Below are 20,293 nucleotides of genomic sequence, written 5' to 3'. Positions count from 1 at the left end.
AGATAATATTCTATATTTTCATGTGATTTTTTCATTGCATTCATGTCTGATGAATGTAGCAGAGAGGAAGTATGGTGTGAGTCTAGGATCCAGGAACTTCTGAGCCCTAATCCTAACTCTGCCATTAAATTGGCGTATGCAAATCACCACATCAGACTCCGATCTCAGTTACAGTGGTGTCAATCTGGAATAATTCAATCAAAGACAATGGAGTTACACTAGAAGTGACTGCAACTGTTCAGAATCTGGCCCTTTAAATGCAATATCAGACCTAAGTTTTTTATCGTTTTTTATTATTCTAGTTTGAATATGGTGTGTTCATTGTCCTCTCTTACATAAGGCTTATGTAATTCTTTGTAAACTTGAGCCTTTATTTATACATGAACTTTCCCATCGCATTCAACTGGTGATACAAAAAACATGTTTTTTCCATTGAAAAAGATTTTCAATGATATAATATTACATTAGATAGACTCAGTATTAGTAGGGAGATTCTTCTAGGATGCTAAATGGAATAATGTAATAGAAGCAGTTTGATCTTTGATCATAATGTTCTATCATCATATTCCATATTCTTTTAGAATCTGATACAGTACATTTTATTTTGATTTAGGGTTTACCTTGGTGCTGTCCTTAGATTTTGTGGCAAATTATGCAAAAGGCTTTTGTTCTTTATAATACTTTGTTTATATATAAAGTAGTGCCTTTCACACAAAGAAGTCAGAGCACTTTACAAACACAAGTAAAACTTGAGAATGCTTTTGAAACACTTCCTCATTGTGACCATTCCCCTTTGGAAGTCAATTACCTTTGACATTAATCCGGACTCCAAAATGGAGCTTTAAATTGCTAACTTCACTATTAAATATATTGGGGTCCTAAGCTGTTTATTTTACTTATTTGAGCTATTCCTCAGTGGAAGAAATACTGCATTTTAAACTGTATTTTTGGTAAGATCAATAAATGCTTTGATATGAAAATACTGTGGACTAGGTGGTGGCATTACAATTTACCAGGCAATAGATTTGTTTTATCGTGGCTAACATTTAAAATGTGCTACTAATAATATTTTTACTTTTATAGTTCCTTCCATCTAAGGATCTCAAAACATAAAGGGACAAATCCTGCCTCCCCAATGTCAGTGCCAATCTGTGCCTATAAACTTTGGTGGGTTGTTCTACTTTGAAGGGAAATGGGGAGGATGTGGGGAACCTACACAAGAGGGCAGCACACAGTTGGGTACAAAGAGGTGTGTTTGGTGGAATTTCCTCTACCGTAGTATGGAGGAATGCTTTGGGGATGGGCTAGGGGTGTGCACAGGTGATCTGCAAGTTCCCCCAATCGACCAGTAAAGTAGGGAGGGATCACAGCTAACATGGAAACTACTGCAGCGTTAAGGCCCAAGTACAGCCATGGAGCAATTTTGTGGTGTTCCAGGGTTTGGAATGTAGGATTCCATTCCCCCGTGCAACACCTGTGCTTAACCCTTTGGGTCAGTCTTGATCGGGGAGGAGATTGGGCTCCAGTTAACTGAGCTACACAACACCCTTTTAGTAAAGAATAAACTATATATTTAAACGATATGTAAACTAGTTACATAGAAGAACTAGTACACTCTCAGAAGTGTCCATCAGATGTATTTTTCAGAATATCTGTGTACCCACTTCTTCAGCTAACATCAGTGAGAGCTACAGGGGCTTTGCAAGTCAGGGCTTCAATTTCTCATAATGGATACACCCCAAATTACTGGACACTTTTGAAAATGTTGGCCTCTATGGTTGTGAGTTGTTGGTAGACCAAAGAACAAACCCAAGGAGTATTCCAGACCTTGTTGCAAACCATTCGATTGCCCATCTCCCCTAAGAAAGGAGGTGGTTAGCTAAAATGCCTTATCAGTATAACTCAAACACGTTGCATTATCCCAGCATCATTGGGCTCAGATTGCAAAGACTCGCTAGAGCTACAGCAAATGGAACAGCCATCAGTAGGCACCTTCCTTGCAGACTTTGTGGTGGGAGTGACTCAATCGGTTGGGCAGAGCAGAATGTGATGATAATGCAGTGACAGATTTGCCCCATTTGCCTACCAGTGCAGGAATTGCTGAACCCACCCATTTTGTAAGCATTGAGTGAAACTGTTTTTGCAGGAGTTATTAAAATTTATCTCCAGTAAAAGGCTAATTATACAAATGCTAAGAAATAATCAAGCTAACATTCATGATTCACTCTATCTTTTAAATTACACAGAGGTGCTAAGAAGGTTGATTAGTTGGTTGGGTTTTTTTGTTTTATTTTGTTATTCTCCAGTATAAGTGCAACACAAAGAAATGACACTTTTAACCTGAGTCGTAACTAGGCATTTTAGCGACCATGGCAAGCAAGCAAGAAAACCTCTGTGCTAAATGGAAAGCTGAAATCGGGGAGGAGGTGGGAAGGGGACACATGATCCTGTGTTCGCAAAAAGAAAAGGAGGACTTGTGGCACCTTAGAGACTAACAAATTTATTTGAGCATAAGCTTTCGTGAGCGACAGCTCCCTTCATCGGATGCACTCAGTGGAAAATACAGTGGGGAGATTTATATACATAGAGAACATGAAACAATGGGTGTTACCATACACACTGTAATGAGAGTGATCACTTAAGGTGAGCTATTACCATCAGGAGAGCGGCGGGTGGGGGGGAGTAAACCTTTTGTAGTGATAATCAAGGTGGGCCATTTCCAGCAGTTGACAAGAACGTCTGAGGAACGGTGGGGGTGGGGGAATAAACATGGGGAAATAGTTTTACTTTGTGTAATGACCAATCCACTCCCAGTCTCTATTCAAGCCTAAGTTAATTGTATCCAGTTTGCAAATTAATTCCAATTCAGCAGTCTCTCGTTGGAGTCTGTTTTTGAAGGTTTTTGTTGAAGAATTGCAACTTTTAGGTCTGTAATCGAGTGACCAAAGAGATTGAAGTGTTCTCCAACTGGTTTTTGAATGTTATAATTCTTGACGTCTGATTTGTATCCATTTATTCTTTTACGTAGAGACTGTCTAGTTTGACCAAGGTACATGGCAGAGGGGCATTGCTGGCACATGATGGCATATATCACATTGGTAGATGTGCAGGTGAACGAGCCTCTGATAGTGTGGCTGATGTGATTAGGCCCTATGATGGTGTCCCCTGAATAAATATGTGGACACAGTTGGCAATGGGCTTTGTTGCAAGGATAGGTTCCTGGGTTAGTGGTTCTGTTGTGTGGTGTGTGGTTGCTGGTGAGTATTTGCTTCAGGTTGGGGGGCTATCTGTAAGCAAGGACTGGCCTGTCTCCCAAGATCTGTGAGAGTGATGAGTCGTCCTTCAGGATAGGTTGTAGATCCTTGATGATGCGTTGGAGGGGTTTTAGTTGGGGGCTGAAGGTGATGGCTAGTGGCATTCTGTTATTTTCTTTGTTGGGCCTGTCCTGTAGTAGGTGACTTCTGGGTACTCTTCTGGCTCTGTCTGAAACCTGAAGCAAATACTCACCAGCAACCACACACCACACAGCAGAATCTCTAACCCAGGAACCTCGATTACAGACCTAAAAGTTGCAATTCTTCAACAAAATCTTCAAAAACAGACTCCAACGAGAGACTGCTGAATTGGAATTAATTTGCAAACTGGATACAATTAACTTAGGCTTGAATAAAGATTGGGAGCGGATGGGTCAGTACACAAAGTAAAACTATTTCCCCATGTTTATTCCCCACCCCCACCCCCCCACTGTTCCTCAGACGTTCTTGTCAACTGCTGGAAATGGCCCACCTTGATTATCACTACAAAAGGTTCCCCCCCCCCCGCTCTCCCGCTGGTAATAGCTCACCTTAAGTGATCACTCTTGTTATAGTGTGTATGGTAACACCCATTGTTTCATGTTCTCTATGTATATAAATCTCTCCACTGTATTTTCCACTGAATGCATCCGATGAAGTGAGCTGTAGCTCACGAAAGCTTATGCTCAAATAAATTTGTTAGTCCCTAAGGTGCCATGAGTACTCCTTTTCTTTTTGTGAATACAGACTAACACGATTGCTACTCTGAAACATGATCCTGTGTGTGTGTGTCCCTGCAAACCTCCCCATTTTTCCACCCTGTGGCTTTGTACCCTGGGCAGCTGCCTCTCTTGCCCTGCCTTCATTATGGCCCTGCGTAATCTCTTTAGTTTAACTTGCAAGGTTACTGAATAGTTCTTGAATCTTTTTATTAAAATAGGGAAAGCATGAACTTTCTTATGCAGTCAACATTATAAGGTTTGTACAAATGAATGCTGCATGACTCAGTGGTTTTTCTGATCAACATAGGTGTGAATCTTTTCACAGCAAGAGGAAGTATACCAAAGCAGGGTTTTAAAGGGATGCTCTCCTGGACTTATTTTCAGGGTTTATATTTGAATTTTTATTTTCTGTTGTTTTTAATTTCTCTAGGAAGCTTGAATACTCTTTATCATGTATTTCTCTACCTTTGTGTCCTTTTTGGAGAAACACAAAGCAAGATGGCTTTTTGTTTGTTTAGACCTTTGCCCACAGAGTTGTCATTGATTATGTATATGATTATGTCAGCACTGTTATGTGGTTGGGTTTGTAAGTTCTTAATTAATTTGATTTGACTGGCTGGGCTTTCAGTATCAGAATAATGAGATTGTGGAGTCACACATGACTGTAGATTTATTTTCATATTTCTCATATTTCTTGGCAGTGACATGTTAGATTAGTAAGGTACATAAATAGGACTAGATGGTGCATATGAAATCTGCCCTGTGTAAGAGCAACACATACCTCTGCCACCCCAGGGCACTGCAGCCTGAGAGAGGTGCAATTTCTTCCCTTCCCTCACCTCCTCCTGCTCCCACTCATTCCAATGGCTTATATGATCTGTGTAGAGTGACCAGATGTCGCAATTTTATAGGGACATTCCTGATATTTGGTGCTTTGTCTTATATAGAGGCCTATTATCCCCCACCTCCTGTCCTGATTTTTCACACTTGCTGTCTGGTCACCTAGATCTGCTGCTTGTTTACACCAATAACACATTACTCCTCCCCACCTGCACACTGTCTCAGCTGCACCAGCCAGAGCATTGGTAGGAGAGGAAAGCTGATCCAAGACTTCCCCCTTCCTCTACCCCTCTGTGCCCACTTGCTCAGTTCATGAGGGGAACTAGGATGTCTTACTCCGCATTAGTCCTCTGCATGGCCACATAGATCAGGCTATGATTTGGCCCTGTGAATCCAGAGAATCTTCTTCACTACTAGATCTATATTACTTGACTGTATCATGTTAATGATTCAGAGATATTCTGCTATGAAATGAATGTGAAGAATGCTAATGTCATAAAGGGCTATTTGAAAAAGGCCATTCTTTTCTCTTGCAAATGCTAGAATTGAGATGTCTGCCTACCTACTTAACTTGGACTACAGTTTTGGAAGTGTAAGGTCCCTCTAGAAATGTACCCCAATTAGTTAAAATATGTTGTGTCAGATGATTGTTTTGTGGAGAGAGATGTCATCCTCATTCTGACTTGATTTTGACATTGCATCTCATTTTCATCTCACATCAGCACTTTACCAGTTAACCCAGTGATTTTACTAGCGTGGCTCCTAATTTACGTCTGCGTGACATCAGAATCAGGCCTACTTGTCGGATTTTTATTTTTTCCATTCACTTACTCTGAAGGTGCATGCAAATCAGGTAACTGCATATGCAAAATGATGGTTTTGCAGGCAAACAGCACACACAATGAGCAAATTTCCATATACAGGCACAATTAGTTTACATGCAAATTAGATGTGCAGTTGCATATGTATTTTTACATCTGCATAATTTGTACATTTGGGCAATTTGAGGAAGATTTTCCAAGGTGCAAAGGGGAGTTAAGCACCCAACTCCCATTAAAGTCAATGAAAATTGGACACCTAACTGCTTTCTGAACCTTTGAAACTCTCCCCCATTCTGTCTATGAATATGAGTAGAAGGTCAGGACTTGATGACGTTTTAGATGTGAGAAGTTTCTTTATTTCCTGTTTTATTCATTATGTTCCCCTATCCCAGCCTGTTACCTAACTAGTTACAAAGAATAACAATGTAGATCTGTGAATGCTACCGGGTGTATGCTGCTATTTCCTTTTTAACATTTAGACTCATAGACTTTAATGCCAGAAGAGACCATCAGGATCATCTAATCTGATCTCCTGCACATTACAGGCCACAGAACCTCACCCACCCAGTCCTGTAGTAGACCCATAGCTTCTGTCTGAGCTACTGATGTCCTTAAATCATGATTTAAAGACTTCAGGTTACAGAGAATGCACCGTTTACTCTAGTTTAAACCAGCAAGTGACCTGTGCCCCATGCTGCAGAAGAAGGCAACCCTCCCCCTCATCCCCAGGATTTAATTGTGAGATTATTGGTAGCATTTCTGTGCAAGCATAAGATACTATTATTTTTTGTCCTTATTTCATAAGCAAGCAAGTAGAGCATGGGCTAACTTTGAGAAATACAATTAAGAGAGCTCCAAAAAGTACTTGTAATGTTGAAATGCCTATAGATAGGAATTGAGAGGTATAGCAGAAAAAGCACTGTTCCATCTTTCACGGCTGGGACCAGTGTTCAAGTGTGGATAGATTTCCTAAGAAATAAAATGAACTGATCACAGCTGGATGCCTAGCAAATTGGAGTCCACTATAAACCACCACACATGACTGAGCAGTTAACTGAAGCCCAGGACTGTAATGAACTATTCCTTACCCTGAAAAGGGAGGATCTTCCAATTCAGAGATCATGAGGAAAAGAAGAGGGCTTGGATTTCCATTACTGTTACTAATATTCATAGGCAAAAGTATACAAAATAAAACAGATTGTCACTATATTAAAATGGCATCATTTTACTCACAAAGCTGACCCTCACGTGTACTCAGTTGTCATATCTTCTCTTTTTAGTAAAGATCATTTCTGCACTGTTTTTTACTCCTGCTAGTCAGGCAGAACCAACATAGCTAAGAGAGAGTGACTTAGATTCAGTAGAATTGTTTACAAAGTTCTAACCATGTTCAACCATCTTTGATGGGCATTGATTAAAAAGTGGAAATGATGTCACATATATTGTCAAGCCACTTATGTTTGCATTCGTCTTCTGGAAAACTCTACCTCAAGTCAGGAGCCCATTATCACTACCAGGACGGACCAAAGCAAGTCATTTCAGAGCAAAGTCAAGAGACTAAAAGGACTGAGCCCAGGCCAGGTAGTGAAAGTGGGGTTTTACTCTGTAAATTGACTATATAAATATGACACCTTCTTGCTCAGTAGAACTATGCGTTATGTCACTTACATCTGTAAAAGGCAATGGAGTGCCATAGATCTAACTGAAGTGCCATAGATCTAGCAAAATGATCTCCGGTTGAGTTTGCAAGGCTAACAGTGAGAAAAACCTCTTTTTTACTTGTAGACCGAACACATTTGACATGGAATTCCTTGAGCAAGACTGTAACCATGAAGCCTCATCATGCTATTTTTAGAGAGGCACTTCTCAGAGTACAACTGCACTTCAGTGAAGTTTGTATGTTGACACTGGCAAGAGCAGCCAATATTGTTAAAACCATTTGCCCAGAAAGGATTAGGGTTGACCTATATATATATATCGGTATCCTAGATTACCCCTTAGTAAGGGAGAGAATACATAATAGTATTTATAAATTACTTCATATTACAGTATATCAACAGTATGGAATAATGATAACACTTCACTCATGTACTGATTTACATATTCAAAGTTTTGCACAATCTTAACAAATTAAGCCAATTAGTTAATACATGCAGACTAACTAATTAAAGTTTCCATCTATAGTGAAAGATGCTATTTACTGGACCCCATTTAAAAACAATGGCATAAGAAAATATTCTGGAGGTACTTTATAGAGTTGGGCAAATTTAAATTGTTAATTTACTATTAGTATTATTACTGCTTTGTTGCACCTATCAGACTACAAGAACTGAAGAGCCAGGAAGAAGGTGATCATTTACAGTATGAAAGAAACAAAGTCCTATTTTGTTTTTATCAGATTTTAGCCCTCTTACTCAGAGCAGAAGTAGGGACTTTTCGGTTTTCAAATAAGATCTCATCGACACAGAGAACAATATATATTTAAGATGTGAATTTATATTTAAGATGTGAATTTGAAGACAATATTCACATCTTCTGAGGCTGGAATGATTGTTTGCACTGGATGAAAAGGTGAGAAGAGAAAATCATTCAGAAGACAGGAGTAACATTTTCCTCATAGATGAGTAACTGATCTCAGTGAGAGTTATGTATATGTCAGAAGAACAGACTACTGCAGACAGATCTGCCACGCAGAACAGAGAATTTTGCCAATGAGTAGGAAGGGTAAAGCTGGGGCTTCTCTTTCTCCCCACCCTTTCCCAATCCATCCCAGCCTATTGACTTTCATGGCTTTTATTTGGAAAGTAGCCCCTGCTCTCTGCCTCATCCCCATGGCCAGATCTGCCACACACAGCCAAGAAGGGGAGTAATGGAGAAACTTTAATCCCCTGCACATCTTAGTAAAGACAAGGGACTGTTTAGCCCTTGGTTTGCATTATTAGCATAAGGAAGTTCTCTTGAGAGCTTTGAGTCCGTGGCTGATATTTTTAATGTACCCTTTGGCAGCTCAACAAAAGATGTACTTTTGTGTTCATTTTTTGTTATGCACACAACATATGTTCAATATGCTGTTTTATATTATTATTATTCCCCTCTCCCCCACAGTGCACAACATGAACACACACATATACAGACACAATAGATTGTGTTAAATAAATTCTCTACTACCTCTCAGTGCATTGCACTATCCAGTACTGAGGTACTAAGACATGGTTGGAATGTATCGTTGATCTTTGGTCCTCTGTCTGTTGCTTGTATAGTACAGTTTTGAGAATGCTTCAGCAGGGCTTTGAGAATGTAAATGTGAAAGCACACTGCACATATTTTGCAAGCATTAAATTGTTGGGGGGTTTTCCTCTTATCTAAAAGTCAGCAAGAGAAAATGAAAAAGGAAATAAAAAATTGTCCGGGATCAATTGGTTCATTGAATTTTCTGAGTTCTTAGATTTCTATTGGGTGCTATTTCTATGAGGTGTATACCTCTGAGGATAGACATAAACATATTCCTTCAGAAAGTCCTCAAAGTGACTAGCTATTTGCATCTATTCTATTGAGTGGGGCTTATAACCTAGTGGGTGAAATATTGGGAAAAACAATAGTGTTAAACACCAACTGAAGAAACAGTACATAATGTTGAGTTGGACTGCAATCATGGAAAAATGTACGTAATATTAAAGTATACACATTAATAAGTACTAGTATTATGCTTTAATAGAGATTACTTGATCAACATAGTTCCACAAGCTTACCTAAACCTGTCAAAATACAAAGCTACTCCAGCGCATCTTTCATAATAGTTATCACTCACACACATTTGCAGTATTTCTCTCCCTAAGGTTCTGAGGCTTCAGAGGAATTTTAAAAATACTTACACTTGTTCAGCCATACAGACTGCTCAGCTATTTCTGACACCTCCTTGACTTCAGTACAGTTTCTCCAGATATACACTGGTGTAAATGAAAGCAGATATTTACCTGTTTGGCTTCCACAATTAAATGTCCACACTTCGTGGATGATGTATTCACTCTGTTGTCAGCATTAGGGAGAAGCGTTTTTTCTTCTTTACACATTTTTAAAACTCTCTGCTTCTTTATTTAATAATAGTGTAAAATGGAGATGGACCTGAAACGGAACCTGGAATCTGAACCGCTTTGTATCTCAAGGAAGTTTGGATTTGAATTGCTGGATATTAACCCTTCCTTACAGTTTTTACTTTTTTCAGGTCAAATCCAAAACCAAAGAGGCCTACAGTATTTTCCATTTCTAGTTTGGATAGAGCTGAAACCTAATTCAAACAGCAATTTTTAAAAGATTTTAGCCCCAAGTGGCAAAAATCTTATGAGACCAGCACATCTTGTGAAATTTCTGCTACTCACAGTGAAATTGTGCAAGATTAGCTTCCCTTACAAGAACAGTCCAGAAGATTGTGATGCTGTTGAATTCAAATATAAACCATAGCCCTGATTCATCTTCAATCCTGAACCCTAGGTTAACCTGATTTGAATCTGGATCTTAATACTGCCTCCACAGTCTATATCTAAAACTACATTCTCAGTTTCTTCTGTCTTCCAAGAACTGCACTGAAATGTGGTTTCTCTAGCTTCTTGGGTATGTCTTTGTAATATGGAGTTTTTTAAATTAATTTGTTACTCAGTATGACCAGGTGTATTCTTTAGTAAAGTTGGAAATTTTAAGTGTCTCAAAATAATTTCCACGAAAGTACATCATAAAAACCATTTGAACTAAAGTGTGTACAATTTATATGTAGTGTATAGTAAATTAACAGGAATAAATCTAAGATAATATTTGAACCTTTTCTTAAGGTCTCTTATCCTATACTTTTCATTGTAAAGAAGGCCTAGTGTAGTTGTATCTAATTTCCATGCTGGTCCCATATTGGCCTCTTAATGATCAGTGAACTCTCACATGCTGTAGGTATTATTTTTATACAAGATATTGGTAACATATTTGTGTGAGGTTTGCAGAGCATAATTTTGTTAGTTCTCTCTCTATATTTTTTTCATATTATCTAACTGAGTTTGGCATTTTTTCTTCCTCATTCTTTTATCATCCTTTAAAATTGGCAGAAGCCTCATATTGTTCATCCCCACAAGTATATTTCTATGCATAAGTTTTGTCTGAGAAAGGAATCAATGACCAGATTTGATGCAAGGATCAGACAAAACTGGCTGGTGGTTTGATTATGTGTAGACATAATTGTGAACTAGCTTTGCTTAAACTAATAATATTCTCCCTCCCTTAATCCCGGTTCCAGTTCTTGTTTGTCACGGAACTAGACCCTCTACCGAATAAGTACACATTACATGATACACTTTGTGTAAGATTTGTTGCAATTGTAGAACAGTGGTAGCAACAATGATACAAATGGTCCTTTTCAATCAGACAGCATCACACTGAACAAGGACTGAGTAAAACTCAATAAGGACCTCATGATCTGACCCAGAGAATGGTTTCAGTGAAGTATGTAGTAAGGTTTAATTCAAATGTTTTTACTGTTACTGGGGGAGGAAGGATAGTTCCAGGGACTTTGAAGACTCAAGTTCAGTTCCTTGCTCTGCAACAGACTCCCTGGATGACCTCGGGCAAGTCACTTAGTCTCTCTGTGCTGTAATACTCAAGCTGTGAAATGGGGATGATAGCACTTCCCTACATCACAGGGGTGCTGTAAGTATAAATACAGTGAAGATTGGGTGGTGCTCAGACACTAGAATGATGGGGGACATATAAGTACCCCCCGTAGATAGATACTTTATACAGCATCCATCCTTTACATTTCTTTTACTCTCTTCTTCAATTAGCTTTTCACTGTGCTTAATAATGGCTATCTCCTCATGCTACCTTTACTCACATTGAGTAGCACCTTACTCTACAAAGGGTCCCACTAGCTTCAGTGGGCAACTCATGGGTGAACACTGGTATCGGAATCTAGCCCTTAGGGAAAATAAGTAATGTTTGCCACATATCTTTGTGCATTAAAGAAAAACAATTGTAATAAACCAGATGGCACTGTCATAGGACAATCAACTGGACTAATGCTATCACTGAAGAAAAAGATGTTACAAACTATAATCACCATTCTGTTTTTATTATGGCTATCCTTCCATTGATTACATATAATATTTTCTCTGATGTTCACTCTTGTGTTTACTGTTAAAGTATAGTTTTCTATACCAGTAACACCAGTTACCAGTACTGTCTTAAATGAGAGTATCTCCGTTAATGCACCCATGAAAAATCAAATTTCCATGACAGTCCAGTGCAGGACAGTTTAAGTCCACTAGTATTGAGGATGGATAACTCTTTGAAAACTGGTTTCAGAGTAACAGCCGTGTTAGTCTGTATTCGCAAAAAGAAAAGGAGTACTTGTGGCACCTTAGAGACTAACCAATTTATTTGAGCATAAGCTTTCGTGAGCTACAGCTCACTGCAGCTCATTCTGTCACACTGTCACCAGGATCATTTCTCTTTGCTCCATTGCTATGGCTGGAAGAGACATCACATCACTGAAACTCTCATGCAGCGATCCTCCTCACATCCTTCCTTGCCACTGCTCTATGTGGGGCCTAGGTTCTCTTCTTTGTTTTTAAAAAATAGTCAATTAGTTGAAAAGTAGCTGTATGTTTGCACACTATGGCTGAGCTGGGAAATGGGGATACGTGTTGTTATTAATGGGAATGGGGTGTCCAAATCCACTAGACAGTTTTGAAAATTTCTATAGCCCTATCTTTGCTTCTGGATCATATGATCAATGTTTAGCCTGTGCCTATAACCATGTGTCATATTAATTTCTTTGTTGATTATTTGTCTGCCACATTGTTCTGGCTGTCCAGTCCAGGACTGATTCCCTAGCCATATCTTACCTGGGCATAATTTAGGCCAGCTAAGTAACTGTTTAATGGAAATCAGGAATAAACAATATTTGAATGAAATTGTAGGCTCCAAACAGTCTAACCAACATGTGTGAGCTGAAAATACTATGTATATTTGCTTTTATTGCTTCTATTCCTTTTGGAGTGCAGTAATCACAAATTACAATGTAATATGCCTGACTGGTATCTACTGCAGGATTTTGCACTTAGGGTTGCAACTTTTTGTGACATGAGACTTGACTCTTGGTCCAGAGTAAGGCACATCATAAGAGGGCTTTTTAGACTTTCCAAGCCACTCCTCATTCAAAATCCCAAGGCATCACTTGTCTTCTATTTGTACATACCAAAACTTTGCAGTACTCACCCACAATTTGGACTTTTTGTATTTTGTATTTTCCATTCAGTGTAGTTTCCCATATACAAGTTTCAGAAGCAGTTAAATAAACTAGACTGTATCTAATTGACACAGGTAATTTATATTGAATGATAGTTGAATTCATTATTAAATGAGGAGTATTGCTCATGTTATGTCTGCCAGAGATGATAAATTACATATGGATGAGTGTTAAGCCATTCATTTGGTTGTGGAGCCAGAAAACCCTAGAGAGTGCCACAGACCTACATTAATGGCTCAGAGCACTGAATTTTGTTCTGAATCTCTGAGTTAGCTGAAAAAGTATACAACCACATGTGTGCTAACCACTCCCTGCTAACAATGCATTTGGGGAATAAGCACATCGACTATGTAGCACTCATGAAATGTGCTCCTGACACTAATTTCAGAAAATGCATAAGCAAATAACCAAGGGTGTAGTTAACAAATTTGGAATGTATATACATATTGGCACATCTATTGTGCTCTGTCTGCCTTAAAGCAGACCTGTCATTGCAAATCTCCATTTAGAACAACATATTAAAATTGCTTTAAAGTAAAACTCTATAAGCAGGAGAGGGAAACTATCCTGTCAGCCTTGCACAGTATATATCCAACCTTGCAAAGCATTTATATCTGATCAGCTTGTTGGAGTTCAGTTATATTGCCCAAAGTGATACCACAGAAACTTCAACAGATCCTATAAGGTCATTTTGCTTAAACTAGATATGGTCCTGAATGCTAACATTTGATTCTGGATCTGGAAGCAGATCTTGAATCCTCCCAGATTTTCAGGGTGTTCCAATCTGGAGTTGCAGTTCAACTCATGAGAGACAGAGAAAAGCTCCCCTTACCAATCAGGGCTGTTTGAATCTGGGGCTTGTCTCTATATAACTAACTTGTAAAAACACCTCTTGTTTAAATAGTTTCACAAAACAAAAAACAAAACAAAAAGTGAATTAAAGGAATGACAGAGAGCAACCACCAATTGCCAGGATTACCAAAGATGAAAAAATATTTTCTTTTAAATACTATCAGTTGTAACAATAAGGTATGTATAAATAAACATTTTATGAAATAAACCGGGTGACTCCTATCTTGATTTTCTGTCCCCAAAGTAGATGGTGTATGTTAGCAGGACTGGTCACTGCTCTTATTTTTGTATGAAAAGTTCAGTGCAGAGATCAAGAAAATCCTTTCCCAGATGCATTAGGATTATGAAAATCCCTTTTTATGGCAGTTTGGCTCAGAGAAAGCCTCCTATAAGTCCACTGAGGACAAAGGGATAATAGCTTGGGTCTGAGAAACCTTGCCTAGACCTGGGTGTTTCTGGAATACTATATCAAAATGTTATGGTGCAGTGTTGTGTGTTCTGAGTTTACCAAGTTCTCATTTTTCCTGAAGAAACTCTTCACTCCATTTTTCTTGTTATACTCTGAAAAGTAACTACTCTGTGTACGTGTGTGTGAACACATGTGTGTATATGTGTCTACATATTCTCTCTCTGTCTCTCTCTCCCTGGATGGATCTTTGCTTCTGATGTATTTTCAGAATTTATAGCTAATCACTTTAATAACCACAGTAAGTTTTTAATTTTTCATACTCCTGTTAAAGCTGTAGAACCATGACACCTAAGAGAGCATGATCTGGGTTCTGTTCCTCCTTGTGTATCATCATCAGAGTTGATTAATAAATTCCAGTCATTTACACCTGTTCAAATACCCAGTTTGCAGTGGGACTGAACAGGTGTCATTGAGGTCATGGAAGACTGGAAGACATTGAGGTTGTACGAGTATAACTGAAGACCTAATTTTTCTTGCAGAGCCTTTATTAACTTAGATGATGGCTCAGAAAGAGTCCAGCTTGATTCTCAGATCCCAAGTTGAGTTTTCAGGGATTACAATTAGAAAAACAAAATCTTGTAAAATCGATTTGCTTTGAAAATTATTAAGAAACAATAAAGATAGAACTCACCATACAATTTGTAAGTGTTATTTTTCAGAGTGCAAACACACTTTAAGGAGCAATATTGTACTTCCCTTAACCACTCCACATATCCCAAAACAAGCTATGCTGGCATTAATTTTGGAAGAGGCTAGTTCAGTACAGAATCCTCTTTCTCTCTCACACACACATATACACATTCTCTTTCTCTCATTTTTGTTGTTGTTGTTATTGCTTTCCTCCTTGTACTTAGGAAGTGTCTTGTCATTCTGAAAGGATCTTTCTTGAAAACTAATGAACAGGAATTTCTGCAAAATACAAATACAAATAAAGGGTTAGTTTGTGGCCAGGACCTGTGCTGCTGAGCTAGGGAGCCTCTCCTGTGCAAAGATCAGCCACACTTAGCACAAGGATGCCCCTTGGCTGGTGCTGCTAGAAGTGGTAACCACGCTAAATTAGGTAATGGGACCATAGCCCCTCCCTTTACCATGACCAAAGGAAGAAGGATACAGTGCAGCCCATTAAGGGGTGTAGGAGTGGGTGTGCTCTCCTATGCACCAGGGAGCTCAGAGAGGCATTGTGTATAATACCTACTGCAGTAGTCTACTGCTGCATTGCATCAATGCAGGACAGTAACTTAAACGAACAATTGAGCCCAAGTTTTCATGTAAGGGCTACAGGTAATTGTTCTTACAATTCAATAAGAATAAATCAAAGAGTACATTTAAGTAAGACATTTCTTTTTTTAAAGGATTCAGGGACAAAATCCTCTGCTCTGTGTATCCATGCTTTTCCTTAAAAGTCCTTCCCTCTTCCAGCCAGTGACCTTCTACTCTGCTGGTACATAATCATCCTCCTATTCCCTACTTGTTCTTCCTCTTTTCTGAAGAGATTTCAGAACTCTTTTACCAAGAGCAGCTTAAAATAACAGCCCTCTGCCCCCTCCAACCTACTGTTTATTTACACTAATAGGGACTACTCGTATGTTTAAAGTAGATAGGTGTTTAAGTACTTTGCTGAACTAGGTCCCATATTGTTTTTAGATGGGTCAAATTGATAGTGTCCTTTTCAAAAATAGACCTTAGAGGTCAGCACTACACTCTGGTGAGGTCAGCACCTTAGTCTAGTGACAACTGCTACCCAAGAGACCTGAGTTCAAGTCCAAAGCTTACTCTAAATTCCTTAGTCATGAAATACACTCTGCTGCCACATCCAGCAGTATTATTGTGGTCTTGAGCAATGGTTGCTGCCATGTGGGATCTTTGAGGGTAGGGTGACAACCCCTATTTTTCTCTTGGAAAAATAAAACTTTTCCAGGGCTGGAGAAATCAGTGATGTTAGGCCTCATTAATACTGTCACATTAGCAGCGTTAGGAGATGAATATTTAAATCCATGAAAGAGGCACAACATCAGTAACATGTGAAGTTCCTCTCATCGTCTCACAATATGTCCTCACCAATACCTGGAGGTATCACTAGCAAAATGGTAGTTCACTCTCCATGCCCAGTCAGTCCCAGGTATGTCTCTCAAACCTGCCATCAGTCTCAAGTTAGTTCCAGCTTTGATGTGCACATCTGTCCACCTGGATTTAAGTTGATAACACAAACCCATTTCAGACTAATCAGACATTCAATGGCAAATAAGGTTTAGCTGCTATCAACCTGGGCTGCTTTCAAATCCATTAAAATGTGGTTCTTTTGTTAAAGACATTATATTGTTGCTGGCCTCCAGAAAACAATTTTTTTACAAGCAAAATGTCAGGAATAAAGAAAATCTGTGAAGTTGTACATCTGTGTGTTTCCCTCAGAGAATGAAACAAAAATCTTGTTTTGAGTCATTGTGTACCAGGTACAGTCCCGTGGATGACTAAAGACAATGCTACTGATAGTTTGCATTTCTGGGATCAAATCTGTTCTCTGTTTCACATGTGTTGAGGTTATGTAGGTGCAGAAGACAGTAGAATTTGACCCCTAATCTTTACAGTAACATTTCAAAAGCATCTATGTGACTCAAGCACTTAAGTCCCATTTTCAAAAGAGATTTAGGCAATTAGGTGTCTAAATCCCATTCACGTTCAATGAGATTTAGGCTTCTAAATGCATAAGCCCTTTTAAAAAAAATTATATTGATTTTCATAAGAAACAGACAATGAACGGTACAAAAAGGGAAAATATTTACAGCTTGTATATATTTCCAAATCTTATGCTTCACAGGATCTCCAATAGAATTAAAAAAATTTGAGGGTGTCAAAAAGCATGTGGACAAGGGTGATGCAGTGGATACAGCATACTTGGACTTTCAGAAAGGTCCAGCATCAAAGACTCCATGCAAACTAAGCAGTCATGGGGTAAGAGGGAAATTCCTCTCATAAGAACATAAGAACGGCCATACTGGGTCAGACCAAAGATCCATCTAGCCCAGTATCCTGTCTTCCAACAGTGGCAATGCCAGGTGCCCCAGAGGGAATGAACGGAGCAGGTAATCATCAAGTGATCCATCCCCTGTTGCCCATTCCCAGCTTTTGGCAGACAGAGGCTAGGGACCCCATCCCTGCCCATCCTAGCTAATAGCCATTGATGGACCTATCCTTCATGAATATATCTAATTCTTTTTTGAACCCTGTTATAGTCTTGGCCTTCACAACATCCTCTAGCAAGGAGTTCCATAGGTTGAGTGTGTGTTGTGTGAAGAAATACTTGCTTTTGTTTGTTTTAAACCTGCTGCCTATTAATTTCATTTGGTGACTCCTAGTTCTTGTGTTATGAGAAGGAGTAAATAATACTTCTGTATTTACTTTCTCCACACCAGTCATGATTTTATAGACCTCTATCATATCCCCCCTTATTCCTCTCTTTTCCAAGTTGAAAGGTTCCAAATCTCTCCTCGTATGGCAGCTGTTCCATACACCTAATCATTTTGTTGCCCTTTTCTGAACCCTTTCCAATTCCAATACATCTTTTTTGAGATGGGGTGACCAACCACATCTGCACGCAGTGTTCAAGATGTGGGCATACCATGGATTTATATAGAGGCAATATCATATGTTCTGTCTTATTATCTACTCCTTTCTTAATGATTCCCAACATTCTGTTAGCTTTTTTGACTGGATCAGTAACTGGTTAAAAGATATGGGTAGGAATAAATGGTCAGATTTCACAGTGGAAAGACATAAATATCAAGGTCCCCTGTGGATCTGTTCTGTGACCTGTGCTGTTCAACATATTCGTAAATGATCTGGAATGGGGATAAACAGTGAGGTGGCAAAGTTTTCAGATGATACAATGTTACTCAAGCTAGTTAAGGCCAAAGCTGACTGCAAAAAGTTACTGTCAGGGTTCCCTCCCCACTCTGAACTCTTGGGTACAGATGTGGGGACCCGCATGAAAGACCCCCTAAGCTTATTTCTATAGCTTAGGTTAAAAACTTCCCCAAGGTACAAATTCCTTTTGTCCTTGGACGGTATGCTGCCTCCACCAAGTGATTTAAACAAACACTCAGGGAGGGCCACTTGGAGCCCTATCTCCCCCAAAATCTTCTCCCAAGCCCTTACACCACCTTTCCTGGGGAGGCTTGAGAATAATATCCTAACCAATTGGTTACAAAGTGAGCACAGACCCAACCCCTTGGGTCTATAGGACACTGAAAAATCAATCAGGTTCTTAAAAGAAAAATTTTATTTAAAGAAAAGGTGAAAGAATCACCTCTGTAAAATCAGGATGGAAGATAACTTTTCAGGATAACAAAAGATTCACAAACACAGAGGAGCTGCCTCTGGGCTTAGTTTCAAAGTTACAAAAAACAGGAATAAACCTCCCTCTAGCAAAGGGAAAATTCACAAGCTAAAAACAAAAGATAATCTAACGTGCCTTGCCTTATTTATTTACTCTCTTTGCAATATTGAGACTCATTTTAGGATGATTTTAGGAGAAGGAATTTTCTGACCTGATGCTTCTCTGCATCCCCAGAGAACACACAAAACAAAGAGCACAAACAAACCTTCCCCCGCTCCCACCCCCAATTTGAAAGTTTCTTCTTTCCCCATTGGTCCTTTTGGTCAGGTGCCAACCAGGAGCTTCTTAACCCCTTATAGGTAAGGAGGAATTCTAGGCTACCCTTAGCTGTATGGTTATGACAGTTACAAAGTTACTAAACTGGGTGACTGGGCAACAAAATGGCAAATGAATAAGACCCTACTTGAATTGCAGGATGATTGTCAAAAAATTGCGGCTGAAAATTGCAGAAAAGTAATAATGGACCTTATTATTTACAGTAATAAAGTCCATTGTTACTTGTCCATGATTTTCCACTGTCGGCTGCCTGGGGCTGAGAGCGTGGCCTGGTGCTAACAGCCGGAACACAGGGCTGAGAGCAGAGACTCCCATTCTGAGCCCCGGAGTTCTTGCTGTCAGAATTGCAGTGGATGCTTAATATTGTGGAATCCACAATTTCTGCTATGTCACAAGTTAAGTGGGGCTTTACAGATGAAATTCAATGTTGATATGTTGATAAATGCAAAGTAATGCACACTTGAAAAAAATAATCCCAACTATACATACAAAATGGTGGGTTCTAAGTTAACTGTTACCACTCAAGAGAGAGATCTTGGAGTCATTGTGGATAGCTCTCAGCAAACACTTTTCAATGTGCAGCAGCCGTCAAAAAAGCTAAGAGAATGATATGAACTGTTAGGTAAGGGATAAATAATAAAACAGAAAATATTATAATGCCACTATATAAATCCCTGGTACGCCCACACCTTGAATACTGTGCACAGTTCTGGTCACCTGTTTCAAAAAAAGTTATATTAGAGTTGGAAAAGGTGCAGAGAAGGGCAACGAAAATGACTAGGGGTATGGAACAGCTTCCATAGGAGAAGAAAATAACAAGACTGGGACTGTTCAGCTTACAAAAAAGATGACTACGGAGGGATATAATAGAGATCTAAATCATGAATGGCGTGGAGAAAGTGAATAGGAAAATGCTGTCTATCCCTTCACATAATACAAGAACCAGGGATCACCCAATGAAATTAATAGGCAGCAGGTTTAAAACAAACATAAGGAAATACTTCTTCAAACAATGCACAGTCAAGCTATGAAACTCAGTGCCAGGGGATGTTGTGAAAGCCAAAAGTATAACTACTGGGATCAAAAAAGAATTCAATAAGTTTGTGGAGAATAGGTCCATCAATGGCTACTAGCCAAGATAGTCAGGGATGCAACCCCATCCCTAAACCTCTGACTGTCAGAGGCTGGAATTGGACGACAGGAAATGGATCATTCAGAATTGCCCTGTTCTGTTCATTCCCTCTGAAGCATTTGGCTCTGGCCACTATCAGAAGACAGGATACTGGGCTAGATGGACCATTGGTCTGACCCAGTATGGCCATTCTTATATTCTTAAGTATTC

The 20,293-nt window shown here is 39.1% G+C and overlaps 1 protein-coding gene across 2 annotated transcripts in view; it reads left to right on the top strand.

Annotated features, from left to right (window-relative positions):
- RORB (RAR related orphan receptor B) overlaps positions 1–20,293 on the top strand; it is a 204,863-nt gene that overhangs the window by 75,619 nt on the left and 108,951 nt on the right. The window lies entirely within an intron of this gene.

Source organism: Natator depressus, chromosome 5 (assembly GCF_965152275.1).
Source record: "Natator depressus isolate rNatDep1 chromosome 5, rNatDep2.hap1, whole genome shotgun sequence".
NCBI classification, from domain to species: Eukaryota; Metazoa; Chordata; order Testudines; family Cheloniidae; genus Natator; species Natator depressus.
Note: the sequence above shows the minus strand (reverse complement) of the source record. Positions and strands in the feature narration are given on the sequence as shown.